The sequence below is a fragment of the Oncorhynchus tshawytscha genome, unplaced genomic scaffold, assembly GCF_018296145.1.
Source record: "Oncorhynchus tshawytscha isolate Ot180627B unplaced genomic scaffold, Otsh_v2.0 Un_contig_5579_pilon_pilon, whole genome shotgun sequence".
NCBI lineage: Eukaryota > Metazoa > Chordata > Actinopteri > Salmoniformes > Salmonidae > Oncorhynchus > Oncorhynchus tshawytscha.
In genome coordinates, this window is record NW_024608183.1 from 28,983 (window position 1) to 47,260 (window position 18,278).

Below are 18,278 nucleotides of genomic sequence, written 5' to 3' on the forward strand. Positions count from 1 at the left end.
TGTCATTAGGTCAGGACTCCATATAGGAGATAGGGTGTCATTAGGTCAGGACTCCATATAGGAGATAGGGTGTCATTAGGTCAGGACTCCATATAGGAGATAGGGTGTCATTAGGTCAGGACTCCATATAGGAGATAGGGTGTCATTAGGTCAGGACTCCATATAGGAGATAGGGTGTCATTAGGTCAGGACTCCATATAGGAGATAGGGTGTCATTAGGTCAGGACTCCATATAGGAGATAGGGTGTCATTAGGTCAGGACTCCATATAGGAGATAGGGTGTCATTAGGTCAGGACTCCATATAGGAGATAGGGTGTCATTAGGTCAGGACTCCATATAGGAGATAGGGTGACATTAGGTCAGGACTCCATATAGGAGATAGGGTGTCATTAGGTCAGGACTCCATATAGGAGATAGGGTGTCATTAGGTCAGGTGTTCCACTGGTTCCACTGGCTGTTTGGCTGTGTGTGTGTGTGTTCCACTGTTCCACTGGCTGTTTGGCTGTGTGTGTGTGTGTGTGTGTGTGTGTGTGTGTGTGTTCCAGCGTCCTTGTGTGTGTGTGTGTGTGTGTTCCAGCGTCCTTGTGTGTGTGTGTGTGTGTGTGTGTATGTGTTCCAGCGTCCTTGTGTGTGTGTGTGTGTTCCAGCGTCCTTTGTGTGTGTGTGTTGTGTGTTCCAGCGTCCTTGTGTGTGTGTGTCCAGCGTCCTGTGTGTGTGTGTGTGTGTGTTCCAGCGTCCTTGTGTGTGTGTGTGTGTGTGTTCCAGCGTCCTTGTGTGTGTGTGTGTGTGTTCCAGCGTCCTTGTGTGTGTGTGTTTGTGTGTGAATACCTGCACGTATGTGTATCTGTGTGTATGGGGCCCTATGTCTCTTACCTCTGAGGCCCAGTTTGGCCTTGGTGTCTAGAAGAGCCTGTTGGACCTGCTCTGGCTGGGTGATGTCCACCTGTAGCAGGGTGAGACGAGAGGAGCAGGTCTTCTGGAGCTCCCTGGCTCCCTCCCCACACAGATCCAACACCGTAGCAAACACCTCAAAACCCTGGGCGTCCAGACGCCGCACTGCAGCCTTCCCGAAGCCTGTGTCACAGCCTGGGAAGAAAGGGAGGGAGGGAAGGGCAGGTCGGTGACTGTGATACTGCTAATCCAAGTCTGGATCATCAACAGAGATAATCAAAGGGTACTGAAGAGGAAGAGAGAGAGAGAGAGAGAGAGAGAGAGAGAGAGAGAGAGAGAGAGAGAGGGGGGGAGAGAGAGAGAGAGAGAGAGAGAGAGAGAGAGAGAGAGAGAGAAAGTGAAGGGAGAGGAGAGAGAGAGAGAAGGGAGAGGAGAGAGAGAGAGAGAGAAGGGAGAGGAGAGAGAGAGAGAAGGGAGAGGAGAGAGAGAGTGAGAAGGAGAGGAGAGAGAGAGAAGGGAGAGGAGAGAGAGAGAGAGAGAGAGAGAGGAGGTAGAGGAGAGAGAGAGTGACAGAGAGAGAGAGAGAGAGAGAAGGGAGAGGTGAGAGGAGAGAGAGAGAGAGAGGAGAGAGAGAGAGAGAGAGAGAGAGAGAGAGAGAAGGGAGAGGTGAGAGGAGAGAGAGAGAAGTGAGAGGAGAGAGAGAGAGAGAGAGAGAGAGAGAGAGAGAAGGGAGAGGTGAGAGGAGAGAGAGAGAGAGAGAGAGAGAGAGAGAGAAGGGAGAGAGAGAGAGAGAGAGAAGGGAGAGGAGAGAGAGAGAAGTGAGAGGAGAGAGAGAGAGGAGAGAGAGAGAGAGAGAGAGAAGGAGAGGTGAGAGGGAGAGGAGAGAGAGAGAGAGAGAGAAGGGAGAGGAGAGAGAGAGGAGAGGAGAGGAGAGAGAGAGAGAAGGGAGAGGAGAGAGAGAGAGAGAGTGAGAGAAGGGAGAGGAGAGAGAGAGAGAGAGAGAGAGGAGGGAGAGAGAGGACTGTCACTTTTTAGCATACATTATGAAATTCTGAAAAGGTGAAATGGCTTTGTCTTTGCTCTTTGTTTTGGGGTTAATGAACTGAACGACTAGAGAGTAGTACGTGGGGTCACAGTCATTCTGTAAACTATGGAAGAACAGGAAAGGTGTCCTTCACATCTCATTCTACAGTACAACTCAAGCCATGACCTGTGGACCCTAGGCAGCCGTCCTCTCACCATAGAATCAGGGAATCAGATCAGGCAGTAGAACCTCTATGCTCTCCACACTATCTACGTTCTACAACAACAAAAATTGTCAATGTTAATGTTTCCCGCTGACCTTTACAAAGATCCACAAATGCCAGATATTCCCAAGAATGAAATATCATGCCAAGTTACCAAACCAAACATTTGGTGAATCACTTAATAACTACTATAAAACCACAACTCAATACAGAGGTAGAGTTGACAAGCTTCTGGGACCTTTCTACTCAAAATGTTTTTTTTTTTAAATCACAGATTGATGGGTTTAGGATTGTGCTCCGTTTATCTGTCTGAAAAAGGGGTCAGTCAGTCGGTGAAATGTCACGGGGGATACGAATCTCCTCCCGGCTTCAGTCGCGGTAACAGCCACCGTTTTGACATCAACTGTCTATCGTGGTCTATAAAACACATTTAATGATCTCTGTTGTTGTTGTTGTTGTTGTTGTTTTACAAACTTCCTGAAATATCTAAACAGAAGATGGCGTGAGGACGCAGGAATGTAGGAATGCAACGGAACATGTGGAGTAGAGAGAGAGAGAGGGGAGACGGCATGGAGGGGAGACGGCGTGGAGGGGAGAGAGAGAGAGGGGAGACAGCGTGGAGGGGAGACGGCGTGGAGGAGAGAGAGGGGAGACGGCGTGGAGGGAGAGAGAGGGAGACAGCGTGGAGGGAGACGGCGTGGAGGGGAGACGGCGTGGAGGGGAGAGAGAGAGGGGAGACGGCGTGGAGGGGAGACGGCGTGGAGGAGAGAGAGGGGAGAGGCGTGGAGGGAGACAGCGTGGAGGGGAGACGGCGTGGAGGAGAGGGGAGACGGCGTGGGGAGAGAGAGAGAGAGAGGGAGACGGCGTGGAGGGGGAGACGGCGTGGAGGAGAGAGAGGGGAGACGGCGTGGAGGAGAGAGAGCGTGGAGGGGAGACGGCGTGGAGGGGAGACGGCGTGGAGGGAGAGAGAGAGAGGGGAGACAGCGAGAGGGGAGACAGCGTGGAGGGAGAGAGCGTGAGAGGGGAGACGGCGTGGGGAGGGAGAGAGAGAGAGGGAGACGGCGTGGAGGGGAGACGGCGTGGAGAGGCGGCGTGGAGGAGAGAGAGAGAGAGGGGAGACGGCGAGGAGGGAGACGGTGTGGAGGGGAGATGGCGTGGAGGGGGAGAGCGAGAGAGGGGGAGACAGCGTGGAGTGGAGAGAGAGGAGAGGGGAGCGTGGAGGAGAGAGAGAGAGAGGGGAGACAGCGTGGAGGGGAGAGCGTGGAGGAGAGACGGTGTGGAGGGAGAGCGTGGGGAGACGGCGTGGAGGGAGAGAGAGGAGAGAGCAGCGTGGGGAGACGGCGTGGAGGGGAGACGGCGTGGAGCAGAGACGGAGTGGAGGGGAGACGGCGTGGAGGGGAGACAGCGTGGAGGGGAGAGAGAGGGGAGACGGCGTGGAGGGAGATGGCGTGGAGGGGAGAAAGCGTGGGGGAGACAGCGTGGAGGAGAGAGAGAGAGGGGAGACGGCGTGGAGGGGGAGAGAGAGAGGGGAGACGGCGTGGGGGGGAGAGAGAGAGGGGAGACGGCGTGGAGGGGAGACAGCGTGGAGGGAGAGAGAGAGGGAGATGGCGTGGAGGGGAGAGAGAGAGAGGGGAGACGGCGTGGAGGGGAGAGAGAGAGAGAGAGAGGGAGACGGCGGGAGGGGAGGGGAGACGGCGTGGAGGGGAGAGAGAGAGGGGAGACGGCGGGGAGATGGCGAGGGGAGGGGAGACGGCGTGGAGGGGAGAGAGAGAGGGGAGACGGCATGGAGGGGAGACGGCGTGGAGGGGAGAGAGAGAGGGGAGACGGCGTGGATGGGAGATGGCGTGGAGGGAGACGGCGTGGAGGGGAGACGGCGTGGAGGAGAGACGGGTGGAGGGGAGACGGCGTGGAGCAGAGACGGCGTGGAGGGGAGACGGCGTGGAGGAGAGAGCGTGGAGGGGAGACGGCGTGGAGGGGAGACGGTGTGGAGGGGAGATGGAGTGGAGGGGAGAGAAAGGCGTGGGGGGAGACAGCGAGAGGGAGGCGTGGAGAGAGAGAGAGAGGGGAGACGGCGTGGAGGAGAGACGGCGTGGAGGAGAGAGCGGGGGAGACGGTGTGGAGGAGAGAGAGAGAGGGGAGACGGCGGAGGGAGACGGCGTGGGAGGAGAGAGCGTGGAGGGAGACGGCGTGGAGGGGAGAGACAGTGTGGAGGGGAGACGGCGTGGAGGGGAGACGGCGTGGAGGGGAGACGTGTGGAGGGGAGAGAGAGAGGGGAGACGGCGTGGAGGGAGGGGAGACGTGGAGGGAGACGGTGGAGGGGAGAGAGAGAGAGGGGAGACGGCGGAGGGGAGAGAGAGAGATGGGAGAGGGAGCGTGGAGGAGAGAGAGAGAGGGGAGACGGGGTGGAGGGGAGACGGCGTGGAGGGGAGACGGCGTGGAGGAGAGAGAGAGAGGGGAGACGGCGTGGAGGGGAGACGGCGTGGAGGGGAGAGAGAGGAGAGGGGAGAGGTGGAGGAGGGGGGGAGAGAGATGGAGGGGAGACGGCGTGGGAGGAGAGAGAGAGAGGGGAGACGGCGTGGAGGGGAGACGGTGGGGAGACGGCGTGGAGGGGAGACGGCGTGGAGGGGAGACGGCGTGGAGGGGAGAGAGAGAGAGGGAGACGGCATGGAGGGGAGACGGCGTGGAGGGGAGAGAGAGAGAGGGGAGACGGCATGGAGGGGAGACGGCGTGGAGGGAGAGAGAGAGGGGAGACGGCATGGAGGGGAGACGGCGTGGGGGGAGACGGCGTGGAGGGGAGAGAGAGAGAGGGAGACGAGCATGGAGGGGAGACAGCGTGGAGGGGAGAGAGTGTGGAGGAGAGAGAGCGTGAGGGGAGACGGCGTGGTGGAGGGGAGAGGGGAGACGTGGAGGGGAGACGGCGTGGAGGGGAGACGGCGTGGAGGGGAGGCGTGGGAGGGGAGAGAGAGGGGAGACAGCGTGGAGGGGAGACGTGGCGGGAGGGGAGAGACGGCGTGGAGGGGAGACGTGTGGAGGGGAGGAGTGGAGGGTGGAGGGGAGAGAGAGAGAGGGGGAGACGGCGTGGAGGGTGGAGGAGACGGCGTGGAGGGGAGACAGAGAGAGGGAGACGGTGGAGGGGAGACGGCGTGGAGGGGAGACGGTGTGGAGGGGAGAGAGAGAGAGGGGAGACGGCATGGAGGGGAGACGGCGTGGAGGGGAGACGGCGTGGAGGGTGGAGGGGAGAGAGAGAGAGGGAGACGGCATGGAGGGGAGACGGCGTGGAGGGGAGAGAGAGAGGGGGAGACGGCATGGAGGGGAGACGGCGTGGAGGGGAGAGAGAGAGAGGGGAGACGGTGTGGAGGGGAGACGGCGTGGAGGGGAGACGGCGTGGAGGGGAGACGGCGTGGAGGGGAGACGGCGTGGAGGGGAGAGAGAGGAGGGGAGACGGTGTGGAGGGGAGACGGCGTGGAGGGGTGGGGAGGGAGACGGCGTGGAGGGGAGAGCGTGGAGGGGAGACGGCGTGGAGGGGGAGACGGTGTGGAGGGGAGACGGCGTGGAGGGGAGACGCGTGGAGGAGGTGTGGAGGGGAGAGACGGCGAGGGGAGTGGGGAGACGGCGTGGAGGGTGGAGGAGAGAGAGCGTGGAGGGGAGACGGCGTGGAGGGGGAGAGAGTGTGGAGGGGGAGACGCGTGGAGGGGAGACGGCGTGGAGGGGAGACGGTGGAGGGGAGACGGTGTGGAGGGGAGACGGCGTGGAGAGAGAGAGAGAGAGGGGAGACAGCGTGGAGGGGAGACGGCGGAGGGGAGACGGCTTGGAGGGGAGACGGCGTGGAGGGGAGACGGCGTGGAGGGGGAGACGGCGTGGAGGGGAATTGAACTGTCTTTACAGCGGTTCTTTTCATTACTGACTGATTACTGGTTAAACTAGTGAACCTTTAACCCGAGGAAGTTGACCAATCACTTAGCACGCCTCCCAAATGGCACCCTATTTCAGATTTAGTGCACTACTTTTAACCGGAGCCCTATATACCCTGGTCCAAAGTAGTGCACTATATAGGGAACAGGGCTCTGGTCTATAGTAGTACCACTATATAGGAATAGGGCTCTGGTCTATAGTAGTACCACTATATAGGGAATAGGGCTCTGGTCCATAGTAGTACCACTATATAGGAATAGGGCTCTGGTCTATAGTAGTACCACTATATAGGGAATAGGGCTCTGGTCTATAGTAGTACCAATATAGGGAATAGGGCTCTGGTCTATAGTAGTGTACTATATAGGAATAGGGCTCTGGTCTATAGTAGTACCACTATATAGGAATAGGGCTCTGGTCTATAGTAGTACCACTATATAGGAATAGGGCTCTGGTCTATAGTAGTCTACTATATAGGGAATAGGGCTCTGGTCTATAGTAGTACCACTACAATGGGAATAGGGCTCTGGTCTATAGTAGTACCACTATATAGGGAATAGGGCTCTGGTCTATAGTAGTACCATATATAGGAATAGGGCTCTGGTCTATAGTAGTACCACTAAATAGGGAATAGGGCTCTGGTCTATAGTAATACCACTATATAGGGAATAGGGCTCTGGTCTATAGTAGTACCACTATATAGGAATAGGGCTCTGGTCTATAGTAGTACCACTATATAGGAATAGGGCTCTGGTCTATAGTAGTACCACTATATAGGAATAGGGCTCTGGTCTATAGTAGTGTACTATATAGGGAATAGGGCTCTGGTCTATAGTAGTACCACTATATAGGGAATAGGGCTCTGGTCTATAGTAGTACCACTATATAGGGAATAGGGCTCTGGTCTATAGTAGTACCACTATATAGGGAATAGGGCTCTGGTCTATAGTAGTACCACTATATAGGGAATAGGGCTCTGGTCTATAGTAGTACCACTATATAGGGAATAGGGCTCTGGTCTATAGTAGTACCACTATATAGGGAATAGGGCTCTGGTCTATAGTAGTACCACTATATAGGGAATAGGGTGCCATTTTGAGAAGCCTCAGTGATTGGCTCAGCTCTCATGCAGAATGGTGAAAACGAGACGCCTTGTGAACTCAGCCAACCCACATGGTGTGAAGCAATAGACAGTCCGAGGTTTTCGTCAAAAAACATACAAGAAAAATATATATATATTTCCCGAAACAAATCACAGCCATTCGGGACACATTTTGTAATAAATATGCACGCGTGTAATTTCTGATACTCACAGAGGGACATTTTCGATCGATTTCAGCAACAACAAGACTTTAAACATTGGACTGGCAGACAGACAGAAACACATTGGATCCATCTGTGAGACAGTGTAAGGGTCCCAAATTACACCCTATTCCCTATTTGGTGCACTACTTTGGACCAGAGCCCTATGGCACCGTATTCCCTATTTGGTGCACTACTTTGGACCAGAGCCCTATGGAGATAGGGAGCCATCTGAGAGGCAGACGAGGTCTCCTGGTAACAGTTACTGCAGCACTAACAAAGCTGTTGTAAGAGACGCCAAGCCGCACAGCTTGCCTCGCCTTGGCCACAGGGCACACCCCTCCTCTTTCAGCTTCATCTCCCTCTCTCCCTGTCTTCCTCTGTCCCACTCTCCCTGTCTTCCTCTGTCACTCCTCCTCTTTCAGCTTCATCTCCCTCTCTCCCTGTCTTCCTCTGTCCCTCTCTCCCTGTCTTCCTCTGTCCCTCTCTCCCTGTCTTCCTCTGTCCCTCTCTCCCTCTTCCTCTGTCCCTCTCTCCCTGTCTTCCTCTGTCACTCCTCCTCTTTCAGCTTCATCTCCCTCTCTCCCTGTCTTCCTCTGTCCCTCCTCTCCTTTCCCTTCATCTCCCTCTGTCTTCCTCTGTCCCTCCCTTTCACCTTCATCTCCCTCTCTCCCTGTCTTCCTCTGTCCCTCCTCCTCTTTCACCTTCATCTCCCTCTCTCCCTGTCTTCCTCTGTCCCTCCTCCTCTTTCACCTTCATCTCCCTCTCTGCCTGTTGTCCTCTGTCCCTCCTCTCTCCTTTCACCTGCATCTCCCTCTCTCCCTGTTGTCCTCTGTCCCTCCTCTCCTTCCACCTGCATCTCCCTCTCTCCCTGTCTTGCTCTGTCCCTCCTCCCTTCCTCCTCCCCTTTCACCTGCATCTTGAGTGAGGAGAGGCACTGAACCGACACACACAGTCTCTGGTGTTAATGACACTTCCATGATCTCCCCTTTCCTCCTCCTTCCTCTCTCCTATCTCCTCCCTCCTCTCTCCTCTCTCCTCTCTCCATCTCCTCCCTCCTCCCTACTCATTCCTCCCACCTCCCTCTTCCTCCCTCCCTTCATCTCCCTCCCTTCTCCGCCCTTCATCCCTCGGATGCTCCTACAAACCTGTTATCTCAGTCGAAGGGGGGGGGAGATTTATGTCGTGCTGCTTTAAAAACCCTTCTTCCTCTCTTAAAAACAAACAGGTGTTTTGAGGCTGAGTTCCTCTATAAAGCACCTTGTGAAAACGGCTGATGTAAAAAGGGCTTTAGAAATACATGTGATTGATTGATCTTAGAACAGATCGTAGAACAGATCTTAGAACAGATCTTAGAACAGATCTTAGAACAGATCTTAGAACAGATAGTAGAACAGATCTTAGAACAGATCGTAGAACAGATCATAGAACAGATCGTAGAACAGATCGTAGAACAGATCGTAGAACAGATCTTAGAACAGATCTTAGAACAGATCTTAGAACAGATCTTAGAACAGATCTTAGAACAGATAGTAGAACAGATCTTAGAACAGATCATAGAACAGATCAGTAGAACAGATTGTAGAACAGATAGAACAGATCTTAGAACAGATCTTAGAACAGATAATGTAGAACAGATCTTAGAACAGATCTAGAACTGATTAGAACAGATCATAGAACAGATCGTAGAACAGATCTTAGAACAGATCGTAGAACAGATCTTAGAACAGATCTTAGAACAGATCTTAGAACAGATCATAGAACAGATCATAGAACAGATCGTAGAACAGATCATGTAAACTCATTTAAATCCCACCTCTTTCTCTCTTACGTCATGTGTCTTGTCCTGCATGTAGGATATATCTCTAATGGTACCCTATTCCCTATGTAGTGCACTACTTTAGACCAGGGCCCTATGGTAGTGCACTACTTTAGACCAGGGCCCTATGGTAGTGCACTACTTTAGACCAGGGCCCTATGTTAGTGCACTACTTTAGACCAGGGCCCTATGGTAGTGCACTACTTTAGACCAGGGCCCTATGGTAGTGCACTACTTTAGACCAGGGCCCTATGGTAGTGCACTACTTTAGACCAGGGCCCTATGGTAGTGCACTACTTTAGACCAGGGCCCTATGGTAGTGCACTACTTTAGACCAGGGCCCTATGGTAGTGCACTACTTTAGACCAGGGCCCTATGGTAGTGCACTACTTTAGACCAGGGCCCTATGGTAGTGCACTACTTTAGACCAGGGCCCTATGGTAGTGCACTACTTTAGACCAGGGCCCTATGGTAGTGCACTACTTTAGACCAGAGCCCATTTGGGATGCAACTTTTTTACTTATTTATGTTTATTGTTTTGCATAAAATCTAAATCTGTGTCCTATTCCGTGTCCTGGCCGTGTCCTGGTCGTGTCCTGGCCGTGTCCTACCCCGTGTCCTGGCTGTGTCCTGGCCGTGTCCTATCCTGTGTCCTGGCCGTGTCCTGGCCGTGTCCTATCCTGTGTCCTGGCCGTGTCCTGGCCGTGTCCTATCCTGTGTCCTGGCCGTGTCCTGGCCGTGTCCTGGCCGTGTCCTACCCCGTGTCCTGGTCGTGTCCTGGCCGTGTCCTACCCCGTGTCCTGGCTGTGTCCTGGCCGTGTCCTATCCTGTGTCCCTGGCCGTGTCCTATCCCGTGTCCTATCCCGTGTCCTGGCCGTGTCCTGGCCGTGTCCTATCCCTTGTCCATCCCGTGTCCTATCCCGTGTCCTATCCCGTGTCCTGGCCGTGTCCTGGCCGTGTCCTATCCCGTGTCCTGGCCGTGTCCTGGCCGTGTCCTATCCCGTGTCCTATCCCGTGTCCTGGCCGTGTCCTGGCCGTGTCCTATCCCGTGTCCTATCCCGTGTCCTATCCCGTGTCCTATCCCGTGTCCTGGCCGTGTCCTGGCCGTGTCCTCCCGTGTCCTCCCGTGTCCTATCCCGTGTCCTGGCCGTGTCCTGGCCGTGTCCTGGCCGTGTCCTATCCCGTGTCCTACCGTGTCCTGGTCCCGTGTCCTATCCCTTGTCCTGACCGTGTCCTGGTCGTGTCCTGACCGTGTCCTATTCCTGTGTCCTGGCCGTGTCCTGGCTGTGTCCTGGCCGTGTCCTATCCCTTGTCCTATCCCGTGTCCTATCCCGTGTCCTATCCCGTGTCCTATCCTGACCGTGTCCTCCGTGTCCTATGGCCGTGTGTCCTATCCCGTGTCCTGGCCGTGTCCTATCCCTGTGTCCTATCCCGTGTCCTATCCCGTGTCCTGGCCGTGTCCTATCCTGTGTCCTGGCCGTGTCCTATCCCGTGTCCTATCCCGTGTCCTGGCCGTGTCCTCCCGTGTCCTGGCTGTGTCCTATCCCGTGTCCTATCCCGTGTCCTATCCCGTGTCCTGGCTGTGTCCTGACCGTGTCCTGGCTGTGTCCTATCCCGTGTCCTACACCCCTTGTCCTGTCCTGTCCTGGCTGTGTCCTGACCGTGTCCTGGCTGTGTCCTGGCCGTGTCCTGGCCGTGTCCTGACCGTGTCCTATTTCCGTGTCCTAACTAACACCACCTGGCTGTGTCCTATCCCGTGTCCTGACCGTGTCCTGGCTGTGTCCTGACCGTGTCCTGGCTGTGTCCTGACCGTGTCCTGTCGTATCCTGGCTGTGTCCTATCCCGTGTCCTATCCCGTGTCCTGGCCGTGACCGTGTCCTGGCTGTGTCCTGACCGTGTCCTGGCTGTGTCCTGACCGTGTCCTGGCCGTGTCCTGACCGTGTCCTGGCGTGTCCTGGCCGTGTCCTGGTGAGTGTCCTGGCTGTGTCCTGACCGTGTCCTGGCTGTGTCCTGACCGTGTCCTGGCTGTGTCCTGACCGTGTCCTGGCCGTGTCCTGACCGTGTCCTGGCTGTGTCCTGGCCGTGTCCTGGCTGTGTCCTGATCCCGTGTCCTGGCCGTGTCCTGACCGTGTCCTGGCTGTGTCCTGACCGTGTCCTGGCCGTGTCCTGACCGTGTCCTGGCTGTGTCCTGACCGTGTCCTGGCTGTGTCCTGACCGTGTCCTGGCCGTGTCCTGACCGTGTCCTGGCTGTGTCCTGACCGTGTCCTGGCCGTGTCCTGACCGTGTCCTGGCTGTGTCCTGACCGTGTCCTGGCTGTGTCCTGACCGTGTCCTGGCCGTGTCCTGACCGTGTCCTGGCTGTGTCCTGACCGTGTCCTGGCCGTGTCCTGGCTGGCCGTGTGTCCTGCAGGTACGTAGGTGTGTATTTCTTGTAACTAACACCACCTGGCAGTGAACAGTGATTATATAAAGAGAATGTACTATTGTGGTGTGTGTGTGTGTGTGTGTGTGTGTGTGTGTGTGTGTGTGTGTGTGTGTGTGTGTGTGTGTGTGTGTGTGTGTATGTGTGTGTGTGTGGATATTTATGTTATATTTCTGGAAGCAGGTTTCTCTGTATCTCTCTTCTTGGGACTCGGCAACACTGGACCTCCTCCAAGGACAGGAGGGAAGGAGGGAGTCAACAGCCCAGAGCCCAGCCGACTGATGGAGCAGGGAAGGAGGGAGTCAACAGCCCAGAGCCGAGCTGACTGACGGAGCAGAGAAGGAGAGAGTCAACAGCCCAGAGCCGAGCTGACTGATGGAGCAGAGAAGGAGAGAGTCAACAGCCCAGAGCCCAGCCGACTGACGGAGCAGGAAGAGGGAAGGAGGGAGTCAACAGCCCAGAGCCGAGAGCCAGAGAAGGACTGAGTCAACAGCCCAGAGCCCAGAGCTGATGGAGGAGGAGAGGAGAGAGAAGGAGGGAGAGTCAACAGCCCAGAGCCGACTGATGGAGCAGGAAGGAGGGAAGGAGGGAGTCAACAGCCCAGAGCCCAGCCGACTGATGGAGCAGGAAGGAGGGAAGGAGGGAGTCAACAGCCCAGAGCCACTGACTGGAGCAGGAAGGAGGGAAGGAGGGAGTCAACAGCCCAGAGCCCAGCCGACTGATGGAGCAGGAAGGAGGGAAGGAGGGAGTCAACAGCCCAGAGCCCAGCCGACTGATGGAGCAGGAAGGAGGGAAGGAGGGAGTCAACAGCCCAGAGCCCAGCCGACTGATGGAGCAGGGAAGGAGGGAAGGAGGGAGTCAACAGCCCAGAGCCCAGCCGACTGACGGTGCAGGAAGGTGGGAAGGAGGAGGAGTCAACAGCCCAGAGCCCAGCCGACTGATGGAGCAGGAAGGAGGGAAGGAGAGAGTCAACAGCCCAGAGCCCAGCCGACTGATGGAGCAGAGAAGGAGGGAAGGAGAGAGTCAACAGCCCAGAGCCCAGCCGACTGATGGAGCAGGAAGGAGGGAAGGAGAGAGTCAACAGCCCAGAGCCCAGCCGACTGATGGAGCAGGAAGGAGGAAGGAGAGAGTCAACAGCCCAGAGCCCAGCCGACTGATGGAGCAGGAAGGAGGGAAGGAGAGAGTCAACAGCCCAGAGCCCAGCCGACTGATGGAGCAGCCCAGAAGATGGAAGAGAGGAGTCAACAGCCCAGAGCCCAGCCGACTGATGGAGCAGGAAGGAGGGGACAGGAGCCCAGAGTCAACAGCCCAGAGCCCAGAGCCGACTGATGGAGCAGGAAGGAGGGAAGGAGAGAGTCAACAGCCCAGAGCCCAGCCGACTGATGGAGCAGGAAGGAGGGAAGGAGGAGTCAACAGCCCAGAGCCCAGCTGACCGGAGCAGGAAGGAGGGAAGGAGGGAGTCAACAGCCCAGAGCCCAGCCGACTGACGGAGCAGGAAGGAGGGAAGGAGGGAGTCAACAGCCCAGAGCCCAGCCGACTGATGGAGCAGAGAAGGAGGGAAGGAGAGAGTCAACAGCCCAGAGCCCAGCCGACTGATGGAGCAGGAAGGAGGGAAGGAGAGAGTCAACAGCCCAGAGCCCAGCCGACTGATGGAGCAGGAAGGAGGGAAGGAGAGAGTCAACAGCCCAGAGCCCAGCCGACTGATGGAGCAGGAAGGAGGGAAGGAGAGAGTCAACAGCCCAGAGCCCAGCCGACTGATGGAGCAGAGAAGGAGGAAGGAGAGAGTCAACAGCCCAGAGCCCAGCCGACTGATGGAGCAGGAAGGAGGGAAGGAGAGAGTCAACAGCCCAGAGCCCAGCCGACTGATGGAGCAGGAAGGAGGGAAGGAGAGAGTCAACAGCCCAGAGCCCAGCCGACTGATGGAGCAGAGAAGGAGGGAGTCAACAGCCCAGAGCCCAGCTGACTGGAGCAGGAAGGAGGGAAGGAGGAGTCAACAGCCCAGAGCCCAGCCGACTGATGGAGCAGAGAAGGAAGAGGAGGGAGTCAACAGCCCAGAGCCCTGAGCAGGAAGGACTGAAGAGCAGAGAAGGAGGGAAGGGAGAGAGTCAACAGCCCAGAGCCCAGCCGACTGATGGAGCAGAGAAGGAGGGAAGGAGAGAGTCAACAGCCCAGAGCCCAGCCGACTGATGGAGCAGGAAGGAGGGAAGGAGGAGTCAACAGCCCAGAGCCCAGCCGACTGATGGAGCAGAGAAGGAGCAGGAAGGAGAGAGTCAACAGCCCAGAGCCCAGCCGACTGATGGAGCAGGAAGGAGGGAAGGAGAGAGTCAACAGCCCAGAGCCCAGCCGACTGATGGAGCAGGAAGGAGGGAAGGAGAGAGTCAACAGCCCAGAGCCCAGCCGACTGATGGAGCAGAGAAGGAGGGAGTCAACAGCCCAGAGCCCAGCTGACTGATGGAGCAGGAAGGAGGGAAGGAGGGAGTCAACAGCCCAGAGCCCAGCCGACTGATGGAGCAGAGAAGGAGGGAAGGGGAGTCAACAGCCCAGAGCCCAGCCGACTGACAGAGCAGAGAAGGAGTGAAGGAGAGAGTCAACAGCCCAGAGCCCAGCCGACTGATGGAGCAGAGGAAGGAGGGAGTCAACAGCCCAGAGCCCAGCTGACTGATGGAGCAGGAAGGAGGGAAGGAGGGAGTCAACAGCCCAGAGCCCAGCCGACTGATGGAGCAGAAGAAGGAGGGAGTCAACAGCCCAGAGCCCAGCTGACTGATGGAGCAGGAAGGAGGGAAGGAGGGAGTCAACAGCCCAGAGCCCAGCCGACTGATGGAGCAGGAAGGAGGGAAGGAGAGAGTCAACAGCCCAGAGCCCAGCCGACTGATGGAGCAGGAAGGAGTGAAGGAGAGAGTCAACAGCCCAGAGCCCAGCCGACTGATGGAGCAGAGAAGGAGGGAAGGAGAGAGTCAACAGCCCAGAGCCCAGCCGACTGATGGAGCAGGAAGGAGGGAAGGAGAGAGTCAACAGCCCAGAGCCCAGCCGACTGATGGAGCAGAGAAGGAGGGAGTCAACAGCCCAGAAGGAGGAAGGGAGAGTCAACAGCCCAGAGCCCAGCCGACTGATGGAGCAGGAAGGAGGGAAGGAGAGAGTCAACAGCCCAGAGCCCAGCCGACTGATGGAGCAGAGAAGGAGCTGGAAGGAGAGAGTCAACAGCCCAGAGCCCAGCCGACTGATGGAGCAGGAAGGAGGGAAGGAGAGAGTCAACAGCCCAGAGCCCAGCCGACTGATGGAGCAGGAAGGAGGGAAGGAGAGAGTCAACAGCCCAGAGCCCAGCCGACTGATGGAGCAGGAAGGAGGGAAGGAGAGAGTCAACAGCCCAGAGCCCAGCCGACTGATGGAGCAGGAAGGAGGGAAGGAGAGAGTCAACAGCCCAGAGCCCAGCCGACTGATGGAGCAGGGGAAGGAGGGAGTCAACAGCCCAGAGCCCAGCTGACTGATGGAGCAGAAGGAAGGAAGGAGAGTCAACAGCCCAGAGCCCAGCCGACTGATGGAGCAGGAAGGAGGAAGGAGAGAGTCAACAGCCCAGAGCCCAGCCGACTGATGGAGCAGGAAGGAGGGAAGGAGAGAGTCAACAGCCCAGAGCCCAGCCGACTGATGGAGCAGGAAGGAGGAAGGAGAGAGTCAACAGCCCAGAGCCCAGCCGACTGATGGAGCAGGAAGGGGAAGGAGGAGTCAACAGCCCAGAGCCCAGCTGACTGATGGAGGGAAGGAGAGAGTCAACAGCCCAGAGCCCAGCTGACTGACGGAGCAGGGAAGGAGGGAGTCAACAGCCCAGAGCCCAGCTGACTGACGGAGCAGGGAAGGAGAGAGTCAACAGCCCAGGGCCCAGCTGACTGATGGAGCAGAGAAGGAGTGAAGGAGAGAGTCAACAGCCCAGAGCCCAGCCGACTGATGGAGCAGGAAGGAGGGAAGGAGAGAGTCAACAGCCCAGAGCCCAGCCGACTGATGGAGCAGAGAAGGAGTGAAGGAGAGAGTCAACAGCCCAGAGCCCAGCCGACTGACGGAGCAGGGAAGGAGGGAGTCAACAGCCCAGAGCCCAGCTGACTGACGGAGCAGGGAAGGAGAGAGTCAACAGCCCAGGGCCCAGCTGACTGATGGAGCAGAGAAGGAGTGAAGGAGAGAGTCAGCAGCCCAGAGCCCAGCTGACTGATGGAGCAGGAAGGAGGGAAGGAGAGAGTCAACAGCCCAGAGCCCAGCCGACTGATGGAGCAGAGAAGGAGTGAAGGAGAGAGTCAACAGCCCAGAGCCCAGCCGACTGACGGAGCAGGGAAGGAGGGAGTCAACAGCCCAGAGCCCAGCTGACTGACGGAGCAGGGAAGGAGAGAGTCAACAGCCCAGGGCCCAGCTGACTGACGGAGCAGGAAGGAGTGAAGGAGGGAGTCAACAGCCCAGAGCCCAGCTGACTGACGGAGCAGAGAAGGAGGGAGTCAACAGCCCAGAGCCCAGCTGACTGACGGAGCAGAGAAGGAGGGAGTCAACAGCCCAGAGCCCAGCTGACTGACGGAGCAGGAAGGAGTGAAGGAGGGGGTCAACATCCCCAGAGCCCAGCTGACTGACGGAGCAGGGAAGGAGAGAGTCAACAACAGTGTCTGACCTCTAACAGTGAACGTGCTGCACTATATAAGGAATAAGGTGTAATTTGGGATCAGATTTTAGTGAGAGCTTTAAACCACAGATCCCTGATCAGCTTTAGGAATAAGGTGTAATTTGGGATCAGATTTTAGTGAGAGCTTTAAACCACAGATCCCAGATCCCAGATCAGCTTTAAATGTTCAGAGTTCAAAGAAGCAGGGTGGTGAGTCAGAAACGTTGGCAATCTCATATCTGCTAGCTGAAGCTGACACATTGTTGGCATGCGAGCGCCGCTGGTAACAGGAACTCCAGAGCCTCCTCCCTGCTTCACCTTGTCAACCCTGAGCTTGAGGCGTTCGCGATCCATGTAGATCTACTACAGCTGAAACTAGAGTGATTCACCTCAGCCCAATCCTTAGAGTGATTCACCTCAGCCCAATCCTTAGAGTGAATCACCTCAGCCCAATCCTTAGAGTGATTCACCTCAGCCCAATCCTTAGAGTGATTCACCTCAGCCCAATCCTTAGAGTGATTCACCTCAGCCCAATCCTTAGAGTGATTCACCTCAGCCCAATCCTTAGAGTGATTCACACCAGTCCTGTCCTTAGAGTGATTCACCTCAGCCCAATCTCAGCCTTAGAGTGATTCACCTCAGCCCAATCCTTAGAGTGATTCACCTCAGCCCAATCCTTAGAGTGATTCACCTCAGCCCAATCCTTAGAGTGATTCACCACAGCCCAATCCTTAGAGTGATTCACCTCAGCCCAATCCTTAGAGTGATTCACACCAGCCCTGTCCTTAGAGTGATTCACCACAGCCCAATCCTTAGAGTGATTCACCCCAGGTTCTCCCCTCCCCACCCCAGCCCTGTCCTTAGAGTGATTCACCACAGGTTCCCCCCTCCCCCCTCTGACCAGGGCCCATAGGGAATAGGGAGTCTTCTGACCAGGGCCCATAGGGAATAGGGAGTCTTCAGACCAGGGCCCATAGGGAATAGGGAGTCTTCAGACCAGGGCCCCATCAGACCAGGGCCCATAGGGAATAGGGAGTCTTCAGACCAGGGCCCATAGGGAATAGGGAGTCTTCAGACCAGGGCCCATAGGGAATAGGGAGTCTTCAGACCAGGGCCCATAGGGAATAGGGAGTCTTCAGACCAGGGCCCATAGGGAATAGGGAGTCTTCAGACCAGGGCCCATAGGGAATAGGGAGTCTTCAGACCAGGGCCCATAGGGAATAGGGAGTCTTCAGACCAGGGCCCATAGGGAATAGGGAGTCTTCAGACCAGGGCCCATAGGAAATAGGGAGTCTTCAGACCAGGGCCCATAGGGAGTCTTCAGACCAGGGCCCATAGGGAATAGGGAGTCTTCAGACCAGGGCCCATAGGGAATAGGGAGTCTTCAGACCAGGGCCCATAGGAAATAGGGAGTCTTCAGACCAGGGCCCATAGGGAATAGGGAGTCTTCAGACCAGGGCCCATAGGGAATAGGGAGTCTTCAGACCAGGGCCCCAGACCAGGGCCCATAGGGAATAGGGAGTCTTCAGACCAGGGCCCATAGGGAATAGGGAGTCTTCAGACCAGGGCCCATAGGGAATAGGGAGTCTTCAGACCAGGGCCCATAGGGAATAGGGAGTCTTCAGACCAGGGCCCATAGGGAATAGGGAGTCTTCAGACCAGGGCCCATAGGGAATAGGGAGTCTTCAGACCAGGGCCCATAGGGAATAGGGAGTCTTCAGACCAGGGCCCATAGGGAATAGGGAGTCTTCAGACCAGGGCCCATAGGGAATAGGGAGTCTTCAGACCAGGGCCCATAGGGAATAGGGAGTCTTCAGACCAGGGCCCATAGGGAATAGGGAGTCTTCAGACCAGGGCCCATAGGGAATAGGGAGTCTTCAGACCAAAGGGAGGCACCATCTCACAGGGCCCCTCAGACCAGGAGGACCAGGGCCCATAGGGAATAGGGAGTCTTCAGACCTAGGGAATAGGGAGTCTTCAAGGAGGCACCAGGCACCATCCAGACCACCCTTCAGATCAATGGAGGCACCATCTCACACCCCTCAGACCAAAGGA

General features: G+C 56.7%; 1 pseudogene; it reads right to left on the minus strand.

Annotated features, from left to right (window-relative positions):
* Positions 1-16,577, minus strand: part of LOC121843320 — a 34,464-nt pseudogene extending 17,887 nt beyond the window's left edge.
* Between the last annotated feature and the right edge of the window lie 1,701 nt (positions 16,578-18,278).